The sequence below is a fragment of the Lissotriton helveticus genome, chromosome 2_2 (assembly GCF_964261635.1).
Source record: "Lissotriton helveticus chromosome 2_2, aLisHel1.1, whole genome shotgun sequence".
Taxonomy (NCBI): Eukaryota; Metazoa; Chordata; class Amphibia; order Caudata; family Salamandridae; genus Lissotriton; species Lissotriton helveticus.
The window spans coordinates 374879633-374899836 of NC_136060.1; the positions used below are offsets into that span (position 1 = coordinate 374879633).

Consider the following 20204-nt stretch of genomic DNA (forward strand, 5'->3'; position numbering starts at 1 on the left):
TTTTCATAACGAAATGGCACTCTTGTTATCAACCTAGGAAGATTAAAGGTGCATTAATGTGCGAACCAGTGAAAACTCACACATCTCTCTTGCTAGTGAATCAGCCAATGGAGCTGCCACAGCCCACCTTGACCCGCTGCAGCAGTGGCGACAGATGGGTGGCTGGGCTCCGAATACTTTTTTTAACCCTATATTTCTTGCATGTGTTTTTTTTTACCCAATGAAAGAGCTGCTTTTGAATATGCTTAAGTAACAGGTCTGGGTTAACATTTGTTTAATGACCTGCGTGTCATCTAGTCCTTTACATCACACTCAGCCTGGGGTTCCTTATTCTAGAAAATCTCATACTGCTTATGTAACTCTAGAACTCCACTGGTCAGTTGCTGCTGGCGCTGTGTGGGTAGGACGTTACCTTTGTAGTTACCTTCTCTTCATTGACTAAATCATCATTAATCAACACTATCCAGTGTACCATCTTTATTACACCTGCGACGAAAGCTTGAAGAAGCTAGATAAACACTATCTCCCCAAAGTCAGCACCGTATTAGAACGTTATCTCTTTGGGAGGCATCTACAACAACCACAAGAATCTGTTGAGGTTTATGTGACCCAATTACGTAAACTGGCCTTCACGTGCAAATTCGAAGGTGCTTTTGAAGAACGCATACGTGACCAGCTTATGTTAGGTTGCACCGTAGAAAAAGTGAAAGACGAACTATGGCAAAAAGAAGAACCCATGCTTGTTGAGGTCATCTCAATTGCCAAGCGTATTGAACTCTCTCTTGCTTGTGTAGAAGTGATAAAAAAGGATAATGGCATTCCTAATGCACCTAGTGAGAAAGTACAAGCTGTAACAAAATCCAAAACAGTTAAGGAGATTGAGCCTCAGACTCCAAGGTATAACAAACCTCTCTCTTGAAAATGCTACCGCTGTGACTGTGTTGGTCACCTTGCCAATGACAAGACTTGCCCTGCCCTGCTTTGCATTCCAAATGTCTAAAGTGTGGGAAAGTTGGTCACGTGACAAAAGCACGTAGAGGTTTAAAAGTTAAAAACAACAAGCGAATGAAAGAAGTTTGGGTTTAAAATGGGTCAGACTCTGATCCTGACGAGCTACATTGTGGGGAGGTCTTGGCTCAGACCTATCGGAGCAAGTGCAAAAACCCCATCGACAGTGTTCGAGTAAATGGTCATCCAATCAAAATGCTCTTTGACTCCGGGGCGAAAATCACATTAGTTTGAAAGAGTTTTTATGATACATCTTAAAACCTGATATCACACCACTTAATTACGGGAGCCAACCTATCAAGTTATTTGGATACTTTGAGGGTGACGGAGTACAGGAGCTAACTCACCGCTGGATAAATCTACATCTCCTCCAGGGGTGACAGTATAATAAGCTGGATCCACCAAGCTGAACTCGGAGTCATGCTAATCCCTGGTGGCGACCCATGCATAGTCCACAAGGGAGTCCAACCTTCATCTCTTCTCGATGCTATTGATTCATCCAAGACTGCCAAGGTTGATCAAGTGGATGGTTTATGCTCGGAATTTGAGCAGGTCTTCAGGGAGAAGTTGGGTTGTTTGTCTGACTATACACATAAGATCACTCTGAGGTCTGGTGCCATCCCTTTCACGTGCAAAGTGCATAGTGTACCACTAGCCCTGAGAAAGTCCATGCAGAAAGAACTACAGAAGCTGCTAAAAGAAGGAATTATAGTTGAAACTGAGGTGAGTGATTGGCTGGCTCTGGTAGTACTCGCTCGCAAGACCTCTGGTGAAGTCAGACTATGTGTAGACTTACGCACTCTCAATCGTGCAGTCCTAGCTGACAAATACCCCCATCCTAATATTGCAGAGATGCTGACGCAGATAAGTGAGGCTGAAGTCTTTTCTACACTAGATCGTAGGGCCGCGTATCACCTGATTAGGATTGATCTTGATTCTATTAATCTTACCGCGTTTGTAACGCCGTTTGGCACATACAAATTTACGAGGCTCCCCTTCGGCCTGAATTCCGCAGCCTCGGTCTTTCAGAGAGCTATGGAAGAAGTCCTGCACGGGTTACCGGGCGTCAAAATATACCAGGGTGACGTCCTGGTACATGGCTCTTCTCAGAAATTACATGACGAAAGATTGAGGGCTGTCCTACAACAAATTAAGTCTCGTAATTTAACTTTGCGTGAGAATAAGTGTACATTTAACCTTACAGAAATTGATTATTTGGGGCATAAGTTGTCTAAGGAGGGGGTGGAACTCAAAGACCATTTAGTGAATAAAATCGAGAATCTTCCCATACCTCAGTCCAGAGATGAGTTGGTCACTTTTCTTGGCATGGCCGACTATTATAATAAGTTTGTCCCACAGTTTGCTTCTCGCACCTTAACTCTAAGGGCTCTCCTCAAGAAAGGCGTGAGATTTACCTGGTCGCCACAGTGTCAGGTAGAATTTGAGGATATAAAGGGAGCTTTGAGCGGGGCCCCTTCCCTTCAGAGCTTTGACACCGCCGCTCAGTCCATCCTCATCACCGATGCTAGCTCCAAGGGTTTTGGTGCCGTGCTTAAGCAGGTGAAGGATGGAAAGGAGATTACTATTATGTTTCTGTCACGGGCGCTGGTGAGGCCAAAAATACAGTACTCCGTCATTGAAAAGGAGACCTTATGCATTTTTTGGGCAATTAAGAAACGTAAAACATTTCTTTGGGGAAGTTCTTTCGTAGTACAGTCAGATCATAAACCCTTAAAAGACTTGTTCACAAATAAAAGTTTAGATGCTGTGTCCTCAAGGATCGCAAGAAGGATAGTCACTCTCTAAGACTATGACTTTAGTTTAAACTACATTCCTGGTGTTCAGAACAAGGTCTCAGATTGTCTTTCCTGCCTTGTTCTGAGTGACCACAATCGCACCTTTGACACTTCTGGAGACTCATGGTGGGAGAATGACAATTATAAAGTATGTGAGATCATGACTGGCATTTTGAGTGAGGGAGAATAGAAGTCTTCCATGGAAGGTGATCCTGTAATCGTTGAAATCCGCAAGTTTGTAACTGAAGATTGAGGAGGCATAAGAAGTCTGAATGAGGAGACGCGTACATTTTGGAATGTGTGTCATGAGTTGTCAGTCTCCTCTGGATTACTCTGGAGGGGTACCAGACTCGTCCCTCCCCTTTCTGTTAGACAAACGATTGTTCAGCACCCTCATCAGGGACACCAGGGCATCTCCAAGATCAAGGAAAGGATTCGGTTACACTTCCGGTGGCCCAGCATCGACCTCCTTGTGGAGCGCATGGTGCGAGATTGTTCTGAGTGTAATGCATGTGACAAAGTCTATAATACCAGTGTGCAGCCAATGGTTGTGCGAAAGACCCCTGGTCATTGTTGGCAGGAGGTGGCATTGGATCTCCTTGGTCCCATTACGAGCAGGTCCGGCCAGTCCTATGTTCTTGTGTTAATAGACATGTTCTCCGGGTGGCTGGAGATCAAGTTGACTCAACACAGACAAGAGATGTCACCACGTTCCTCGATGAAGTCTTCTCGCGTGAGGGCCTTCAGATTGTCTCCTAACTGACAACGGTGTTCAAGTAGTCTCAAGAGAGAAGGAGGAATACTTGACAGAAAGGGGGGATCAGGCACAAGCGTTGTGCTCTCTACCATCCCGAAACTAACGGAATGGTAGAGAGGTTTAACTGTGTCTTAAAAGAATCAATCCAACTGGCCAAAACCCAGAATAGAGACTGGAAGTCGGAGGTAGTAGAACGTGTATCAATTTACCGCCTCACTTCATCACGAACAAAGTGCCTTTTGAACTGTTTCGAGGATGAAGCCCCAATACTCGCATGTTCCAAGCGTGGATGAGGGACATGTGAGTGCGAGAGTGGGTTTGGATGCTGGTTCCTGTATGGTGATTTCTATTAAAGAGTCCAGTGTGGGTTCCCCTTGTGTGAATCCTAGTGAGGTATCCTGGCAAGAGGGTCAAGCTTTGAAGATTGCCAAGAGGAAAGAGTATTTTGATTCCAGGCATGCGGTCACTCACAAGCGAGTGGGCGAAAAAGTGAGAGTACGTCTTCCCCTGAGGTCTGCTGGAATCTCAAAATACTCCTTGCCTTTTGTTGTGAAGAGACTCTTTCAGAATGCAGTAAAGTTGAATGATGGTCGGATTTGGAATTTGAACAGGATTGCCCCCATAAGCTCTGTGGTACATTCGGAGTTGGTTGTTCCAAAAAACTCTACTAAAGAATTACCTGCTCTACGAAAGAGTTCTCACACTGTAAAGGTTCCGGGAAAATTACATGATTTTGTTCTTCACTGATGTTTTCGAAAAAGTGAGAGTACGTCTTCCCCTGAGGTCTGCTGGAATCTCAAAATACTCCTTGCCTTTTGTTGTGAAGAGACTCTTTCAGAATGCAGTAAAGTTGAATGATGGTCGGATTTGGAATTTGAACAGGATTGCCCCCATAAGCTCTGTGGTACATTCGGAGTTGGTTGTTCCAAAAAACTCTACTAAAGAATTACCTGCTCTACGAAAGAGTTCTCACACTGTAAAGGTTCCGGGAAAATTACATGATTTTGTTCTTCACTGATGTTTTCTTTACTCTTCATTTGTTCTTGCTTTGCTTGCTCCTTACTCCTGGTCCCACTTTACTTCTCTTTTCTGTTTTCTTGTGTAAAGGGGGAAGGTGTGTAATGACCTGCGTGTCATCTAGTCCTTTACATGACACTCAACCTGGGGTTCCTTATTCTAGAATTCTCATACTGCTTATGTAACTCTAGAACTCCCACTGGTCAGTTGCTGTTGTCGTCATGTGGGTAGGACGTTATCTTTGTAGTTACCTTCTCTTCATTGAATAAATTATCATTAATCCCCACTGCAGGGGTGGAGTCAAGATGGCGGGTTGACGCCGCCAGGTGAAGGGGGCAGCACAAGTAGCTCCCTGCGCCACAAAAAACTATGAGTAAAAGCGGTTTGAAACTTAGAAGATACTGAAATTTTAAAGGCGGATGGGAAAAAGAAAAGTGCTTATGCCTTGTGTGACTGTGGACGAAGCATTCAACGGATATACGAGAGGACACAAAGGTGTATTGTGACCAGTAGAACTTCGTGAACTCTGCAAACATTAAGGACGCTAAAAACACCACACGTCTTACTGACCATCGCCGACTCTGATGTTGCAGAATCTCAGCCGATTGAGAGGACGGACCCTGCCGGTGTGGAGGCTCTTACGAATTTGCTTGTTCCGAGCCAGCTGGATCAGTTGGGCGGGTCTCGGCTCACCTGTGGTTCAGCTGTACGGAAATTCAGCTGAAGCACGGACGCTGAGGTCAGCGTCCGAATTGAAGCTGGAACCCGGCATGATGGCGCCAAAATTGAATACCCGCTCCACTCGGACAGTGAAAGGAGTGAAAGCGGATGTCTCCAGCACGATTTCTACGATTAACTCCAAGGTAACGACGGGGGGGTCCTCTAAATGACTGTAATATTAACCACTTCAGCGCTAATGACAAGGGTAACTCGTCATGGACTTTCCATTGATTTCAATGGAAAGTCAATGGAAGCTCATCAGGTGCCTTAGCAGCCAAGTGGTTAAAGCGATTGCGGGTGCGGCCACAGCAAGTAAAAGCATAAACATTCAAGGAAACACTCCGGCGGCTGCTAAACAACTGCTTCTTCCGTCTATGCACGACACTGAGAAGGGCTGTAACAGTAAAACATTAACAGCATGGAAGAGCTGGACAATGCTAACAAAAACCAAGGAAGGTTGGCAGAATCAGATAGTAAGGAACAAGAAACAACGCCAAATGAGATAATTGCAATGCTAGAAAACCAATAGAAAGAGGACAATAATCAAGGTGTGCCTAATCCACCGAAGGCTTATGAGGAAGATACACAGGTAATCAATATATGTGAACCTAATGGCGAACCTAATACTGAAGTCGTTCCTGCTCTCATTATTAGGGATGCTATCAATAATATAAATGGCCACGGAAACAAAAGGGGGGCAGACAGGGTAGACGAAGTAAGTAAAAAACATGATGACCCTGTAATGACGGACTCCAAACACTCTCGATCTTGCTAGCATTAAGGATAATATAAATGCTAAAGGCAAAGCTGTGGAGCTATCAGACACAGAGAAAGCTACCCGGCTACTACCAGATTTAGCTACGATTGGGCTGGGGGCTGAGAAACAAGTCTGTGGTTTACTAATTGAAAATAGTGGTAATGAAGCTATTCTTACTGATGAAGCAGAGCTAGCAGAAGAGAGCTTAAATGCTGAATATGAAGAAGTGCGGGACGAGGAAGAAAGTGAGCAGGAATTTACACACAATAGATCAAATACTACTAAACTATCTGGGTCAAGGAAGGCCAAAATGAAAGCTAAAATTAAATTGAAGAAAACTGCTAGCAAATCAATGTTTAAAGATCCCCCTGTAGTTAAAGTTGGGCGAAAAGCGAATATAGATGACAGCCCTTTAAGAAAATGGATCCAAGCAAAAGGTGGCGTTAAAAATATGGCTTTAAGGCTATCAGGAGGGAGTCTTGAAGAGGATTTGAACTCAGGGGGCAAAACAACATCTATGAGATCAGAAAAATCGGGTTCACTAACCCCAGAGACAGCTGAAATAAATATGGATCTAATAACACCGCATATGAATATTGGCGTCAGTGACCTAGAATTAACAACTGCTACAAAGAACAGCACTCAACTTCCTACTGATTCTGTGGATGTTTCTAATGATCTAGTAACTAATATCCCCGCCAGTTCACAAACAAATACTCTAAATTACAGTACTGTGTTAATGGAAACAGCATTAGATACTAGAGTAGCGGGTGCATCAGCTGGACTAAACAAGGATAATGCGAATGTAGATTGCAGCCTCTCTCTGGTCAACTCTTTGACTGTAAGCCCTGACCCTAGAGTAACACCATGTTCTATATGGGAGCAAACAAAAAATCAGGAAACAGGTAGAGGAGACTACTCTAGTATCTCCTCTATGGACTTGATTATGCAGAACCTTATGGCCCAAAGACAGGAAGGCCAACAACATTTCTAGCAATTAAGAGAAGACAACACCAAATTGCAGGCGTATATGGGAGAAGTGTGTGAAAAACTAGGCGGGGTAACACAGGACATGGAAGAACTAAAACAAAGAGTTGTGGAAGTGGAAGAAGGTGCTACTAGAGCTGAAAAACTAACTGACTCATGCAATACGAATATCCAAACTTGAAGCTAAGGTCGAGGATATGGAGAACAGGGCACGAAGGCAGAATCTTATGTACAATATGAATCAAATGTACAATCCCGGGTGACAAACAAGATGCAGTCAATTCAAAATGCAGCCGCTCGGATGTTGGCGGGACTTCCCAAGTTTGCACCTGTCTCAAACACCATCAGGGAACTTCACTGGCTCCCGATACGCAGTCGTATCAAATTTAAATCATTGTGTATTGTTTACAAGGCACTCAACAATCAAGGCCCCCATTTCCTTAAACATAACCTTATCCACTACACTCCAACCCGTTCCCTCCGCTCTTCTCTTCATAATCACCTAGTAGTGCCTCGTACTAGAACAGTCACTTGGGGCGATAGGCGCTTTCTGGTCGCCGCCACTAGACTTTGGAACATCCTTCCTCTACATATTAGGACCAGCCCCTCCCTGTTCATATTCCGCAAACAACTTAAGACGTGGTTATTCGACCAATAGCTCTGTATATTTTGTAGGTGTTCCTAGATGCTGATCCACTCCCTTAAGCCAGCGCTGAGACGCCTACGGGTATTCGCCGCGCTTTAGAAATCCCAATAAATAAATAAATAAATAAATACTCTTCGGGATCCCGGAGGGGGCCGATCCTAGATCCTATGTAGTTAACCTATTTCAAAAGGCATTTGGTGATCTATCGGACTGGGACTGGGATTCCCAATTACAGCGAGTCCACAGGCTGCCCCTCATTCAAAAGAACAAGAATAACAAATTCCCTAGACCTTTTTTGATTTATTTTGGTAATTTTTTGTTGCGACAAGCAGTGTCTCAAAGCTAAGCCTAATAACCCGGTTACTATTGATAACATTACTTTTTTGGTACGCTCGGATTTGAGCAAAGGTACTATGGACAGACGTTGGGAGCTTCGCAAGTTGATTGATCCTTTTAAAGCTATTGGATGTGTGGTTTACTTGCAGGAGACAGCCCGCCTTAAGGTGATTAGAAAGGGACAATCATATTCCTTTGAAATCAATCAGAGGCGGCTCTGGCTTTAGAAAAATTTAGCACTTGAAAGGGGAAAATGAAGAAGGATCTGTGGTTAGGATGTCTAATTTTACAGGCACTACAGTCTGTTCTAGACTGTTCAATATAGTCCGTTCTATATTTAAATAAACAAATGAAAGCATAAAGGGATGTAATGTCAAGATCCTTTACGCATTATTTCCTTCCTTCTATGTAACTTGTCTTTTGTTCATTGTATTTTCTTTTGCTTTTTACTCATTAACAAAAGGAAGATTTGATTTTGGAGGCGAGCAGGAGTTGCCCTTGTGTCTGCCACTTCGCTGTGCTGCCACTACAGCGGCAGCAGGGTATAGAGGGGTGCTCCCCCTTCAGGGACTCTGGGGTGGGTAGGGTGGGAGGATCTGCAGTTAAGGGTGGGTTAAAAAAAGGGTGAAAACAATTATTGCAAGAAGTAAAGATCAATCTTGGTAAAAGTAAGCTATTTTTTTCTAAATAATTTTGTGTACAGAGAAAAACTAAAAATATGACTATAAGATATGTTTATGATTAGGTTTCTTGTGTGGAATATTGCAGGTCTCAATAATAAACAGAAGAGGAGATTGGTACAAGAGGAGATGGACTTGTATAAACCCCATTTTACGTTTATGTCAGAAACACACATTGGCTATCAAGACAGAAAATTGCTGTCTCAAATGGGGTATGAGATGCTGGTCTGCTCAACTTTGGGAGCTTCTATTAGAGGGGTGGCGATTTTAAAACAAACAGTTAGGGATCGAAATAACTAAATCTGCATCAGATGCACGGGGTAGATGGGCCATCGAACAAGTCCAATCTGGCCGTAAGAAACTTGTTTTGTGTTTGGTATATGGGCCCAATATAGATGATCCTAAGTTGTATGAACAGCTAAGTATAGATTTACTGGAGTGGGAGGGGGAGGTATTGGTTTTGGGGGATTTTAACTGTGTAATGGATTATAAAATAGATTCTACTGGACAAGGTACTCCCAGGAGGATGCGTAAGGTCAGAGCTGCAATTTTGAAGCTTGGTAGATTGCATAACTTAAAGGATGTATGGCGCTCGAAGTATCCTAATGTAGCAGGATACACATACTATTCGGCGCCTCATAGAACTTGTTCACGAATAGATATGGTGTGGGCAACGGATCAAATTGTTGCTAACTGTAATATGGAATTATGCCCTAGGGTCACATCAGACCACAACCCGATACTATTAGAGTTTGAAATTAGCGACCAGAGGCGGGCAGCTGGACATTTTACATTTCCAAGGTATCTACTTACAGATGTTCAGTTTGTCCAATCATTAAAAGATCATATTAATGAATTTATAGAATTGAATATCAACACGGCTATGATTAATGTAGTTTGGGATGCTTGTAAATGTAGCCATTGGGCTTCGCACAGCAATACATTTTAAGGAAAAATGCTGAAATTCGTAGAGACACGAAGTTGACAACTTCTAATATTTTATTAGTGGAACAGCAATTAGCAGAGGCTACCTTACAAGGAAAAACAAGTATTGAAGAGTTAAGAGTCGAGCTGCTAAAACTACAAGCAGCTGCTAAAAAGATCTTAAGAGAAAGATATAGTGTAAAAATTCATAATTTCAAATTGGCCCAATATGAAGGGGGGGATAGAATTGGCAAAGTGCTACCATACAAGGTAGCTGACAAGAAAGCTAGAACAAGGATTAAAACAATTAAAGGTTCTGATTTGCGCAATTACGATCAGCCAGAACAAATTTTAGACCAATTTACTAAATATTACAGAAACTTGTACACACCAGACAATATTCCTACCAAGGCTAAAATACACCAGTATCTGAATAAACATATGCCCACACAAAGGGATATTGAAGTTGGTACACAACTCACCTCCAAAATAACACTAACTGAAATAAATAAGGCTATTTTAGCCTTACCTTCTGGAAAAGCTGCTGGTGAAGATTGCCTACCTATGGAGTTGTATAAAATCTGCTCACAAGAACTACTTCCACTTTTAGAGTCAGTAATAGATTCCATAGCCGAGTCAAAAACGGCCCCTACTTCCTGGAAAATAGCCAAAATTGTATTTTTCCTTAAGAAAAATAAACCTCCGGAAGAATGCGGCTCTTATAGGGCGATTTCTCTAATTAATTCTGACGCAAACATTTTTGCAAAAATCTTAGCAAATCGTCTAGCCCCTATCATGCCGGACTTAGTAAATATTCAGCAGCATGGGTTCGTGTTGGGGAGAGACACCACGGCCCACGTAAACATGGCAATTACTGCATTTGATGTAGCCTCAATTACTCTCACCCCACTCGGAATGGTCATGTTAGATGCAGAAAAGTCATTTGACCGAGTGGGGTGGGAGTATTTGTGTGAGGTGCTGAAAAAGATTGGTATTCAGGAACAATATCTAGATTGGGTACGCTCGTTGTATGATAATCCAAGGGTCAAGATCAGCTATGGGGGAATTGAGTCGCAAACTTTGTGATAGAGGGGGGCACAAGGCAGGGCTGCCTCTGTCACCTCTGCTTTTTGCCCTCTCTCTGGAGACATTTCTAAATGCACTGCTTGCTCAAGATAATATCACCCCAATAGAACATGGCGGGAAGAGCTTAAAAATAACTGCCTTCGATGACATAGCGGTATATACAACTGATTTAGTGAGAGCCATTCCAGTAATAATAAAAGAAGCTGATAATTTTGGAGACGTGGCAGGATACAAATTAAATGTAGGCAAGACGCAGGTTATTGCTAACTATAAACCCTTGGAGCCGATTTCAGGTTTATGCCAAAGCGCGACGTATTTAGGTATTAAGCTAGCAGCCAATATTGATAGAGTAATAACATTAAATTACGATTCAATGCTAAAGGAAATTACTCTAACTATAAGAAAATGGCACAAAATACCGCTTAGCTTAGTAGGGCGTATGAATTTAATAAAAATTAAGATCCTGCCTAAGATAATATATTTATTTAGATCCATCCCTTTGCAACCTAACAAACAGTTTTTTAAGAAATTGGAAGGTGTTTGCGGTAGTTGTGTGGGGCTATAAAAAAGCACGTAGATCTATGAAACTTTTGGAGCTATCAATCGAAAAGGGGGTCTTAGCGTTCCCCGATTTTAGGTTATATTTTTTCGCCACCTTTTTTCGTCGCTTACGTAGTTTGCTGAAAAATGAGAGTTCGTTATTTTATCATCAGTTTATGCTGGGACCTAACTGCAATAAATTTTTATTTCGTGTCCACGATCCTAACTACTATAAAAGAGTAAAATTTAAGACTGCGAGACATATCAAGAAAATCTGGGATCAAATAATGATCATAGATAAGGTCTCTTTTTTCAATGCTGAACTCAGAATATGGGGCAACCCAGGATTACCTGGTATTTTTTCAGATGGGATAGGGAATCTTTGGGCTGGACATGGTATTAATTCATTGGGTGACTTATATGGCCCAAGTGGCTTTCTAGACTTTGATGTATTAAAACTATTATTTGAACTAAATGATGGGATGTATTTTAAATACATCCAAATACGAGATTACTTACTTCGCAGAAGGAAAATTTATGAAGTGGCCCATTCAGATACGTTCGCATGTTTATACTCGGATAAAACAAAATCGCTTATAAGTATGGGCTATGGATATTTGAGTTTAGGTAAACAAGATGATAGTGGGAAAATAGCGGCAAAATGGTCGACAAGATTGGGAATCCCTCACAGATTTCATTTTCACTATGTCAAATAAACCGGGTTGTGCAATCTTCTAATCTGAGGTTGCAGTTATATAAAACTATAACACAGTTATATTATATTCCTCACAGGATCTCTAGTTGGGAATCAGGAAATCAATCAACTGATCGTACAAAATGCCCAAAATGCGATATGGAAGCAGCAGGCATTGAGCATATGCTCTTCTCCTGTCCAGAGTTAATTTCATTCTGGAAGGGGATAACTGATGTCTTAATCAGGAAGCAAATAGTTACACCATCGCTTTCGGCGCATTTGATATTACTAGACATACAAGATGTTTGCTGTCAGCATAAAGATTTGTTAACTATAGTATATGCCTGCGCAAGGTTAGTTATAGCTAGAACTTGGATTTCTAAGGATCCTTCGAAAGTAATCGATTGGTGGACTTTGATAAGTGAAATAAATGTAATGGAACTTTCATTAGCAAGACTTAAAGGCCCTAAGGCTTTGATAAAGAAGGAAAAAATGTGGGGAACCTTTTTTGAATTGTGAAACTGAGGTTATAAAGGTTTGATGAGACCAGCTTAATTTACGCGTCAATATTTTGTATAATACATTTTTGAAACTATATTATGTTTTTCTCTGTCCCAGATGTCAATTGTTAGCTTATGTTGTTTTTATCTTATATGTATTTGTAACATTATGTAAATCTAATGAAAATGTTCTTCTTGCAATATCAATTTAAAAAAAAAATAATAATAATAATAAATTAGCATTAATCAACACCATCCAGTGTACCATCTTAAAGGAAGAGAACAGTGAGTTGTGCACAACGTTACCAGCTTAGCAAAACAGGTAACATGATCTCTAGGCCACAACTTAAATAAAGCATTTAACAATACAGCCAACCTACAACACCTACAGTTAATGGAAAAGTCGCTATTTTTAAACATGATACTCAGAGCTTTATTCCTCAAACATTCAACTTTCACTAAATTACCCTTCACTACATTTGGCAAGCTTGTCTGCACTCTTTCTACTGTATCCCTGATCATCTCACACCTACTCCTTTCTGTATCCTTCACTCCCGGCTCTTGCACTCTGCCTTTTCTCCCTTCCTCTGGCACTACTTCTCTCTCCTTCACACTTCCACTTCCTCCTCTCTTTTCTTTCACTCATCCGTTTTCCACCATTTTTCCTGCAATAACTAACACTCTCTCTTCCTTTTTTCACAACTCTTCTGTCATTGTCTCTCTTTTTCAGACACACACTAGCTCTCCACCATCCCCCTTCTCAGACGAGCTCTGCTCCTGTGTGCACATCAGCTTATTTAAGGGAACGCTACACAAACAGGAAACATTCACCTTTTCTCTTCAGGTCAGATTTAGGGGAAAACTACCATGGAACGTTTTTAAGCTCTTCACAACACTCATTCGGGGTGGGCAGCCATCATCAGAGTCCCCGTGGTGCAGACTGGGTGAATTTCATTGTAGAAGGCGCCTCACATCTCCTTACATTTCAAAACATAAATCTGAGAGGTTCAACAGCTGTAGGAAAGCACAACCCTCAGCTTCCCAACAGGTTGGCCACATATCACACATGGTCTCAAGCCACACCCTGGGAGATCATACGCTCATTCTACCTTTGCATTATGGGACTTGTAGTCCTTTACTTACTAGAAAAAAAAAGCAGCACTACATTGTCCAAAATGGAAGCACTGAAACCGTGGCTGTGTACGCTGTCTGGCTCGATCGGAAGAGTTCTGCTCCTGTTTGCACATTAGCTTCTTTAAGGGAACAGTGCACATAAACCGGAAATAATTGACTTTGCTCTTTAGGACTAATTTATGGGCTAAAAACATAAAACGGGCCTTTTCAAACTTCCACTCCCTCAAAAACATGCTCTCCTCTTCTTCTTAGGGTGTCTTATAAACACACACAAAATGCCTCTTTAGGCATCTGTGGCCTGCTCTCCCCTTCTTTCGCTTTTTCTTTCACACTATTTCTCCTCTTCTACCTCAATGTCAATAACCACTACCTTCACAAACTACCAATTCCTCGCATTATACTTTTCTGTCTATTCTCTACAACTCAACTATCTATTCACCATGCCACATAATTCTACTACACAAATACACTTCACAACACACAGTTCCACACCGCACAAATAAACAACGAATAATTCCAATACAACACACATAAATCCACTACATACCATGTAAATCTACTACAAAACTAAAAAGTAAAAAAGAAATTATCATTTTCAATGCCAATAACTAATAAATGCGAGACGTAATGCATTGCAAATGCTGGTTTTCTTACTACAGTCCAATTGCGACACCAATAGTCACCTGTATTACGAAAATGACATAGCTACTCTACAGTAATAACATTTTACAGCTGAGCTGTGACATCAAAATGCCTGCTACCATGCTCCTCAGACAGAGTAAAAGGCTGGTCACAGAACAGATAGAATCCCTACTACATAAACAATGAAAATAAGGACTATATTTATAACTAGTCTAAACTGTTTCCCTGAAATAAACTGACAGTAACAGAAAGGAAAGCCAAAAAAGGCATTGGCAAAGTCAATGGTTCAGGGTACTTTATAACAAAGTACTTTTTCACTGATTGCCAAGTTTGTCTGTAGAGTGTTGTGGACTGGTGAGCAGTGTTTGTGAAAATGAGTCAGCCTTTGGCTGCATACGTGGGTTCATGGATTAATGCATAAGAGACTGAATGCCTATTACCTGAGCCCCACAAATTAACAAGTGTTTCTGTTCACCCTGCCAAGTGAATACAGACCTTTCATCAGCCATGCACTAGCTCATGTTGTTTCACAAAGACAACTATTCAAAGTATGGTTGGGAAGATCCAGTACTATACAAAGACTTGCAACAACTATCTGCATATCAAATTCATGCTGCTCTTGGGTCCAGTCTACAGTATCACAGATAGGGAGAGTAGTCCAATGTACCACACCTTAGAAAATCGGTCTTTAAACCGGAGGCTGGTGTCGGAAAGTGGTCCAGTGTGGTACACGAATTGTGTGCATTCAAGTTCGAAGGAATACTGGTGCATTCAGGTAACAGCACTTCAAACTAATAAGACTATAGCCCTCATTGTTGCCAATATTTATTTATTTAAGACTTTTATATAGCGCCAGCCAGACCCAAAGGTATCGGAGCGCTTTACAACATTTATCATGTATCAATCGAATATACAGGTTGACAATAGTTAACACATTGATTTGTGACGAGTCTTGTTTAGGGAAGGGGGGCACACGAGCGAGTCTAGAGGGAGGGGAAGTAAAAGTCTTCTTATCAAACGGACTATATACTCTAATAGGCGGCAGTTATCCCTTCGGAAGAGTTCGGTTGAGGAGGAGGTCTTTGAGCTGGCTTTTGAATTTTATGAAGGAGGGTTTAGTCCTGATATGGACTGGGATGGCGTTCCAGATTTTGGGTGCCTTTCCAGAGCAGGAGCATGATAAGGTTTTTTGTATGCGGGTTTTCGGAGGAATGAGAAGTAGAGTGTTGGTACTCCTGAGATTTCTTGTCTGACCAGCTTTGAGTTTGGAGGCCAGGTAGGTAGGTTTGCCAGTGTGCAGGGCTTTGTGTGTGAGACAAGCAGTTCTGAAGTTGGCACGCATTTCGATTGAGAGCCACTTTAGTTATCCAAGAGTGGGCGAACATGTGTTCGTATTTCTTTACTCCAGTGACCATCCTGGCTGCTGCATTTAGAGTTGATCTGAGGGGAGCTGGGTGAGATTTTGCCGTGACTGTGAGGGTTGCATTCCTGTAATCCAATTTGGACAGAACTAGGGATTGTGTAGCCTGTTTAAGGTCCTTGGGAGGGATGAAGGGTTTTATTTTGTTAAGTAGTTTTAGGTTGAGGATAGCGCTCGTTGCAGTGTTCTTGATATGTTTGACCATGTCTAAATTTGTGTCCAGAGTGATTCCCTGTGGTTTTACTGAGTCGGCCGGGATGAGATTAAAGTTCAAAGCATCAATGCTTTTTTAGCCATTCTGTGATTTGGGGGGTCTGCTCTTTGTTGGATATGAGAATGATTTCCGTCTTATCTTGGTTAAGTTTCAGGTGATTGAGGGATAGCCAGTGTTGGACTTTTCTTAGAGTGTCGTTTAGTCTCTGAATGTCACCAATGGAGGAAGTTTCTAGGTAGATCTGGATATCGTCTGCATAGAGGTGGAAGGGGATGTTGGCATTTTTGAGTATGGTGGTGAGGGGCTCCATGTAGATGTTGAACAGTGATGGTTATTTATGCTTTTTTATGTAGTCTATAGAGGAGAAGCAGAGGTCACCTAACAAACAACAAGATTAGATGCTTTCTATTGAGTTTGCTCAGGAAGCAGGGGAGTCCATGGGCTGCGTTTGAATCCTGACTACTTGGATGTGTGGTGAGAATTACAGAAACAAATACATGGCCGCTCCCTATTTTCACACTAGTTTCTGCATCATAGAGTGTCTCTCTCCATAAAGCCACACCAAAATGCTGAATTTGGAGCAGGGGCAAGAGGCACAATGTTTCTTGCGAAGAAACGAGTATACCTCACCAACACTAGACTTTAGACCCAACTAGACTATCCAGTTGACACATTGTGTCTGTATATTTCATTATCTCATGTTGGGATTGATCAATTATCCACTCGCAGAACATGCATACATGCAGTTTTACATTGCCCTTGTGAAGAGACACAGAAACCCAGAGGGCACAACCCCTCCAGCAGTAGCACAAAACCACTTCCAAGAAAATCAACAAAGGCACCATGAGTTTAAAGTACTGGGACAGCAATAGGTTTAGCCCCATTTCAGGGATTTTATTGAGATCTAGCAGTATAAAGGGACAGCCATTCCCTGGTCTCTTTCAGAAGTAAGGAGAGTATCTCTGGATGCAGCTCCTGAAGGTGGAGGTGGTGCACTCCCAAAGGAGGGAAGCATGTGCAGGAACTCCAGGATATAACTGCACTGTTTGGAGCATCCAACAATCTAAGATAAATTGCCTTCCATTCCAAAGCAAACCAGTAGATGCTTCCATCTACGGCCTAGGGTGGGGGGTCAGAGAGGGAAGGTATGAGATGCCAGACTCCTTTAGTAGTATCTTGGAAGCACAATTCTAAGGCCTGCTCATTCTTTGTGGGTCTGCTGTACAGTAAGCGCATGCGACCTCTACCTGAAGAGTAGTCTTGGTGATACCTGAAACCAGCTGTGGAAATAGCATTGTATACAGTGTGAATTACAGTGGGAGATAACTTCTCAGTTGAATTAAGATCTTTTAAAGTCTTGAAAAATGACAGGTCATCTATACTGCAGAAATACAAGCAAACGCGCAGTGTCTGTATGTTCTGTTAATGCCATGAAGCTCATCTTCCACATTTCCCCACAGAAGTCCCATTGTTGAAGAGCATATCCGGTATCTTGATTTGCACCTCAGGGCAGAATAAAGTGCACTTCAGCTACTGTGGTCTACTTGTATACAGCACCACTAACCAACTGGCAGTGTTACTTTATACAAGTGCACTTGGGAGATAAATCACTGTATGTATTATGGCAGATGAGGCACGGATAACTCCTCTCTCAATCGCCTTGTTTCTGCAAGCTTTTCTTCAAGTATTAAGTCAATGCGGCTGAGACATCCTTGGGAATTCATCTTCCCAAGTTGTTGATGTACCGGTCATCACTGGGAAGTGCATCTTCGAGTCATCAGGTTCCTATACATGTTCTATGCCACTACAGAAATAGTAAAATCTTGTGTCAGTGCCAGTGAGCAATGTTGCCAAATCTGGCATAGTTTACTTTTCATCTAGGCAGACAACTACTGCCTAGAATGTAGCTGGTACGTCAGCAATTACAGGCCTCTTTGCCATACATAGGTCAGAACAGGGAAATATTTTACAGACGTCTTGGACTGCTCTAGGGTGCATAAAGGAAGCATTATTGTTCAAAACATGCCATCATTAGGTAAACTTGTCTGGCTACCCAACTAAGGATTGAGTGGAAGTGGGCAATATAATCTGGTGGCATGTTGTGAACTTCTCTGGGACATGGTCAGCCGCTTCATCTTCCTCAGGTCCATAAAACTCATAATCGTCATCAATTCTGTGCTCCTCGCTGTACTTTTTCTGTATTTCATCCTCTATACTGTGAGGCATGAGTAAAATGCAAGACGAAGATGGTACAACAAAATAGGTCTGTGAATGTAATGTAACCTTGCAACACGAGAGGTTTCATACAGTTCCCGCTAAGGTCATAAAATGGTATAAGGAAACTCTGGTAGTCATCCCTACACAGTGATATCTAGGTGGGTTGCAGTTGCAATCACATTATTGTTTGGATCACTCTCTTCATAGTGCCTACGAGCTTCCACATCTTGTACATGACCCCTAAATTGAAGCTGGCCAACATTGCTGGAGCATCTTTTTCGTGGCTAGGTTCTAGTTCAGAACATACTCTACATTCAGGTCCATCATTATTATAGCACCTTTAGTCAAGGTGTTTTAAAAAGTGAAACATCAAAATAGTACAAAACATAATAAGAGAACATAGAATCTGCATAGGTGTAACAAATATATTCAAATATATTCCTACTCTGCTAAAGTTTGCACGTGTTCCTTCCATAGATTCCTACCAACAGGAAAAGTAGAGACAGAACAGAATACCACCATAAGATTATTCTAGTGAAGTGCAAGGAGTATGAAGGCACAAAAATGTTGAGAATGTCTGGGACGTCTGGAAACTGATAAGAAATTTAGCACCAGAATGCAGGGAACGAGATGGCATACATTGAGAAATTAAAGAACATAAACAAGATGAAGGAAGCAAGTATTAACACTTGTAGATATAAAGATATCTGAACTGAAAAGTAGACAGTACCATCAAAGCTGAACCCGGAAGTGAGAAACAGGAGTTTGATATTCAAAAGCACAAAGAACACAAATGCAAGTGTTTTACACAGATTGAAGTAGAGTTAGTAGATACTTTGTTAGGTCAAAATATAGTTATGAACAGTAGTTAATACAAGAAAAAAAGCTAAACACTGAAGCACCAATTTAAGCAAGGAGAATTTTAGTCTTAGACTATGAAACTGCAAACAAAATTTTTTGACAGCTGAGGAGTTGTTCAGAAAAAGTTAGTACTGAATAAGATACCAAGATTCCTAGCTGAGGGGAAAAATTAGATGGTGTTAAAAGAGACATATCTGATGATATCAGCTATAACTGATGAGGCAGGAACTGTGAGGAGTACAAGAGCATCCAGTTTTCAAAAGCAGAAAGACATGTGATGAACTAATTATGTAAAGAATAAGTAAGAAGAAAATGAGAAATAGATATGAGAATTATCAGCATAAAAGTGTGAATTAAAGATGAAGCATAAAAAGAATGAAATTAAAAGAATAGTGTACAGTGAAAGCAGTAGTGAATCAAACCTTGAGAAACACTTAAGAGAACAGGACAGGAAAAAGATACAACCCCTTTTCAGGAAATGGAAAAGGAGTAATCAATAAGATAAGCATGGAACCAATTTAGGGCTATGCCAGAAGGGAGACAGCCATGACAACGCGGGCTTTACACCGCGCTGCCATTATGACACTGCCATAACAACGCAAGTTGTTACAACGACTTGCGCTGGATGGCGCTAGATACTAAGGAATAGTAGATTTACTATTCCAACACCTTCTCTACTGTTGCGTAGGCTGGAATTGGAATAGTAAGTCATACTATTCCAAAATCCAGCGCCTACAGCGCATTTGTTGTAACGACTTACGTTGTAATGGATGCGTCGTAATGGCAGCGCGGTGTAAAAGCACGAGTTGTCATGACGTACATCCATACCAGAAATCCTCAGATTAGAAAGACAGTGAATGTCTTCCACCATGTCGAAAGTACCCGGAAGATCAAGAAGAATGAGATTCCTCATTATGTTGAGTATGAAGCAGAGTGTTGAGATGGAAATTGTGCTGACTCAGTGAAGTGAACAGGAAGAAAACCAGACTGAACACAAGGAGGATAACCCTACAGAAATTAAAAGAGTTGCTAAAAGACAGTATCTTTCAGTACCAGGAAAAAAAGAATATGTCAGTAGTTGGAGTTTTCATCGGAATCAAGAGCAGATTTTTTCGAATAGAGGAAGAGAAATGGGTAATTTAGAAGATGTAGGCAAGATCAAACAAGATCAACTGGAGATGGAGTCGAAATTTCCCCAGACAGGTAAGTGTGAATATCCAATTCCGAGATTCTGACTAATTAGAGGGCAAAAAGGAAGGAGAGGAGTC

At 41.6% G+C, this 20204-nt stretch overlaps 1 protein-coding gene across 12 annotated transcripts in view; it reads right to left on the reverse strand.

Moving 5' to 3' along the window:
* The window catches only part of ADD1 (adducin 1), a 634474-nt gene that overhangs the window by 210984 nt on the left and 403286 nt on the right, over nt 1-20204 (reverse strand). The gene's annotated exons all lie outside the window — the stretch shown is intronic.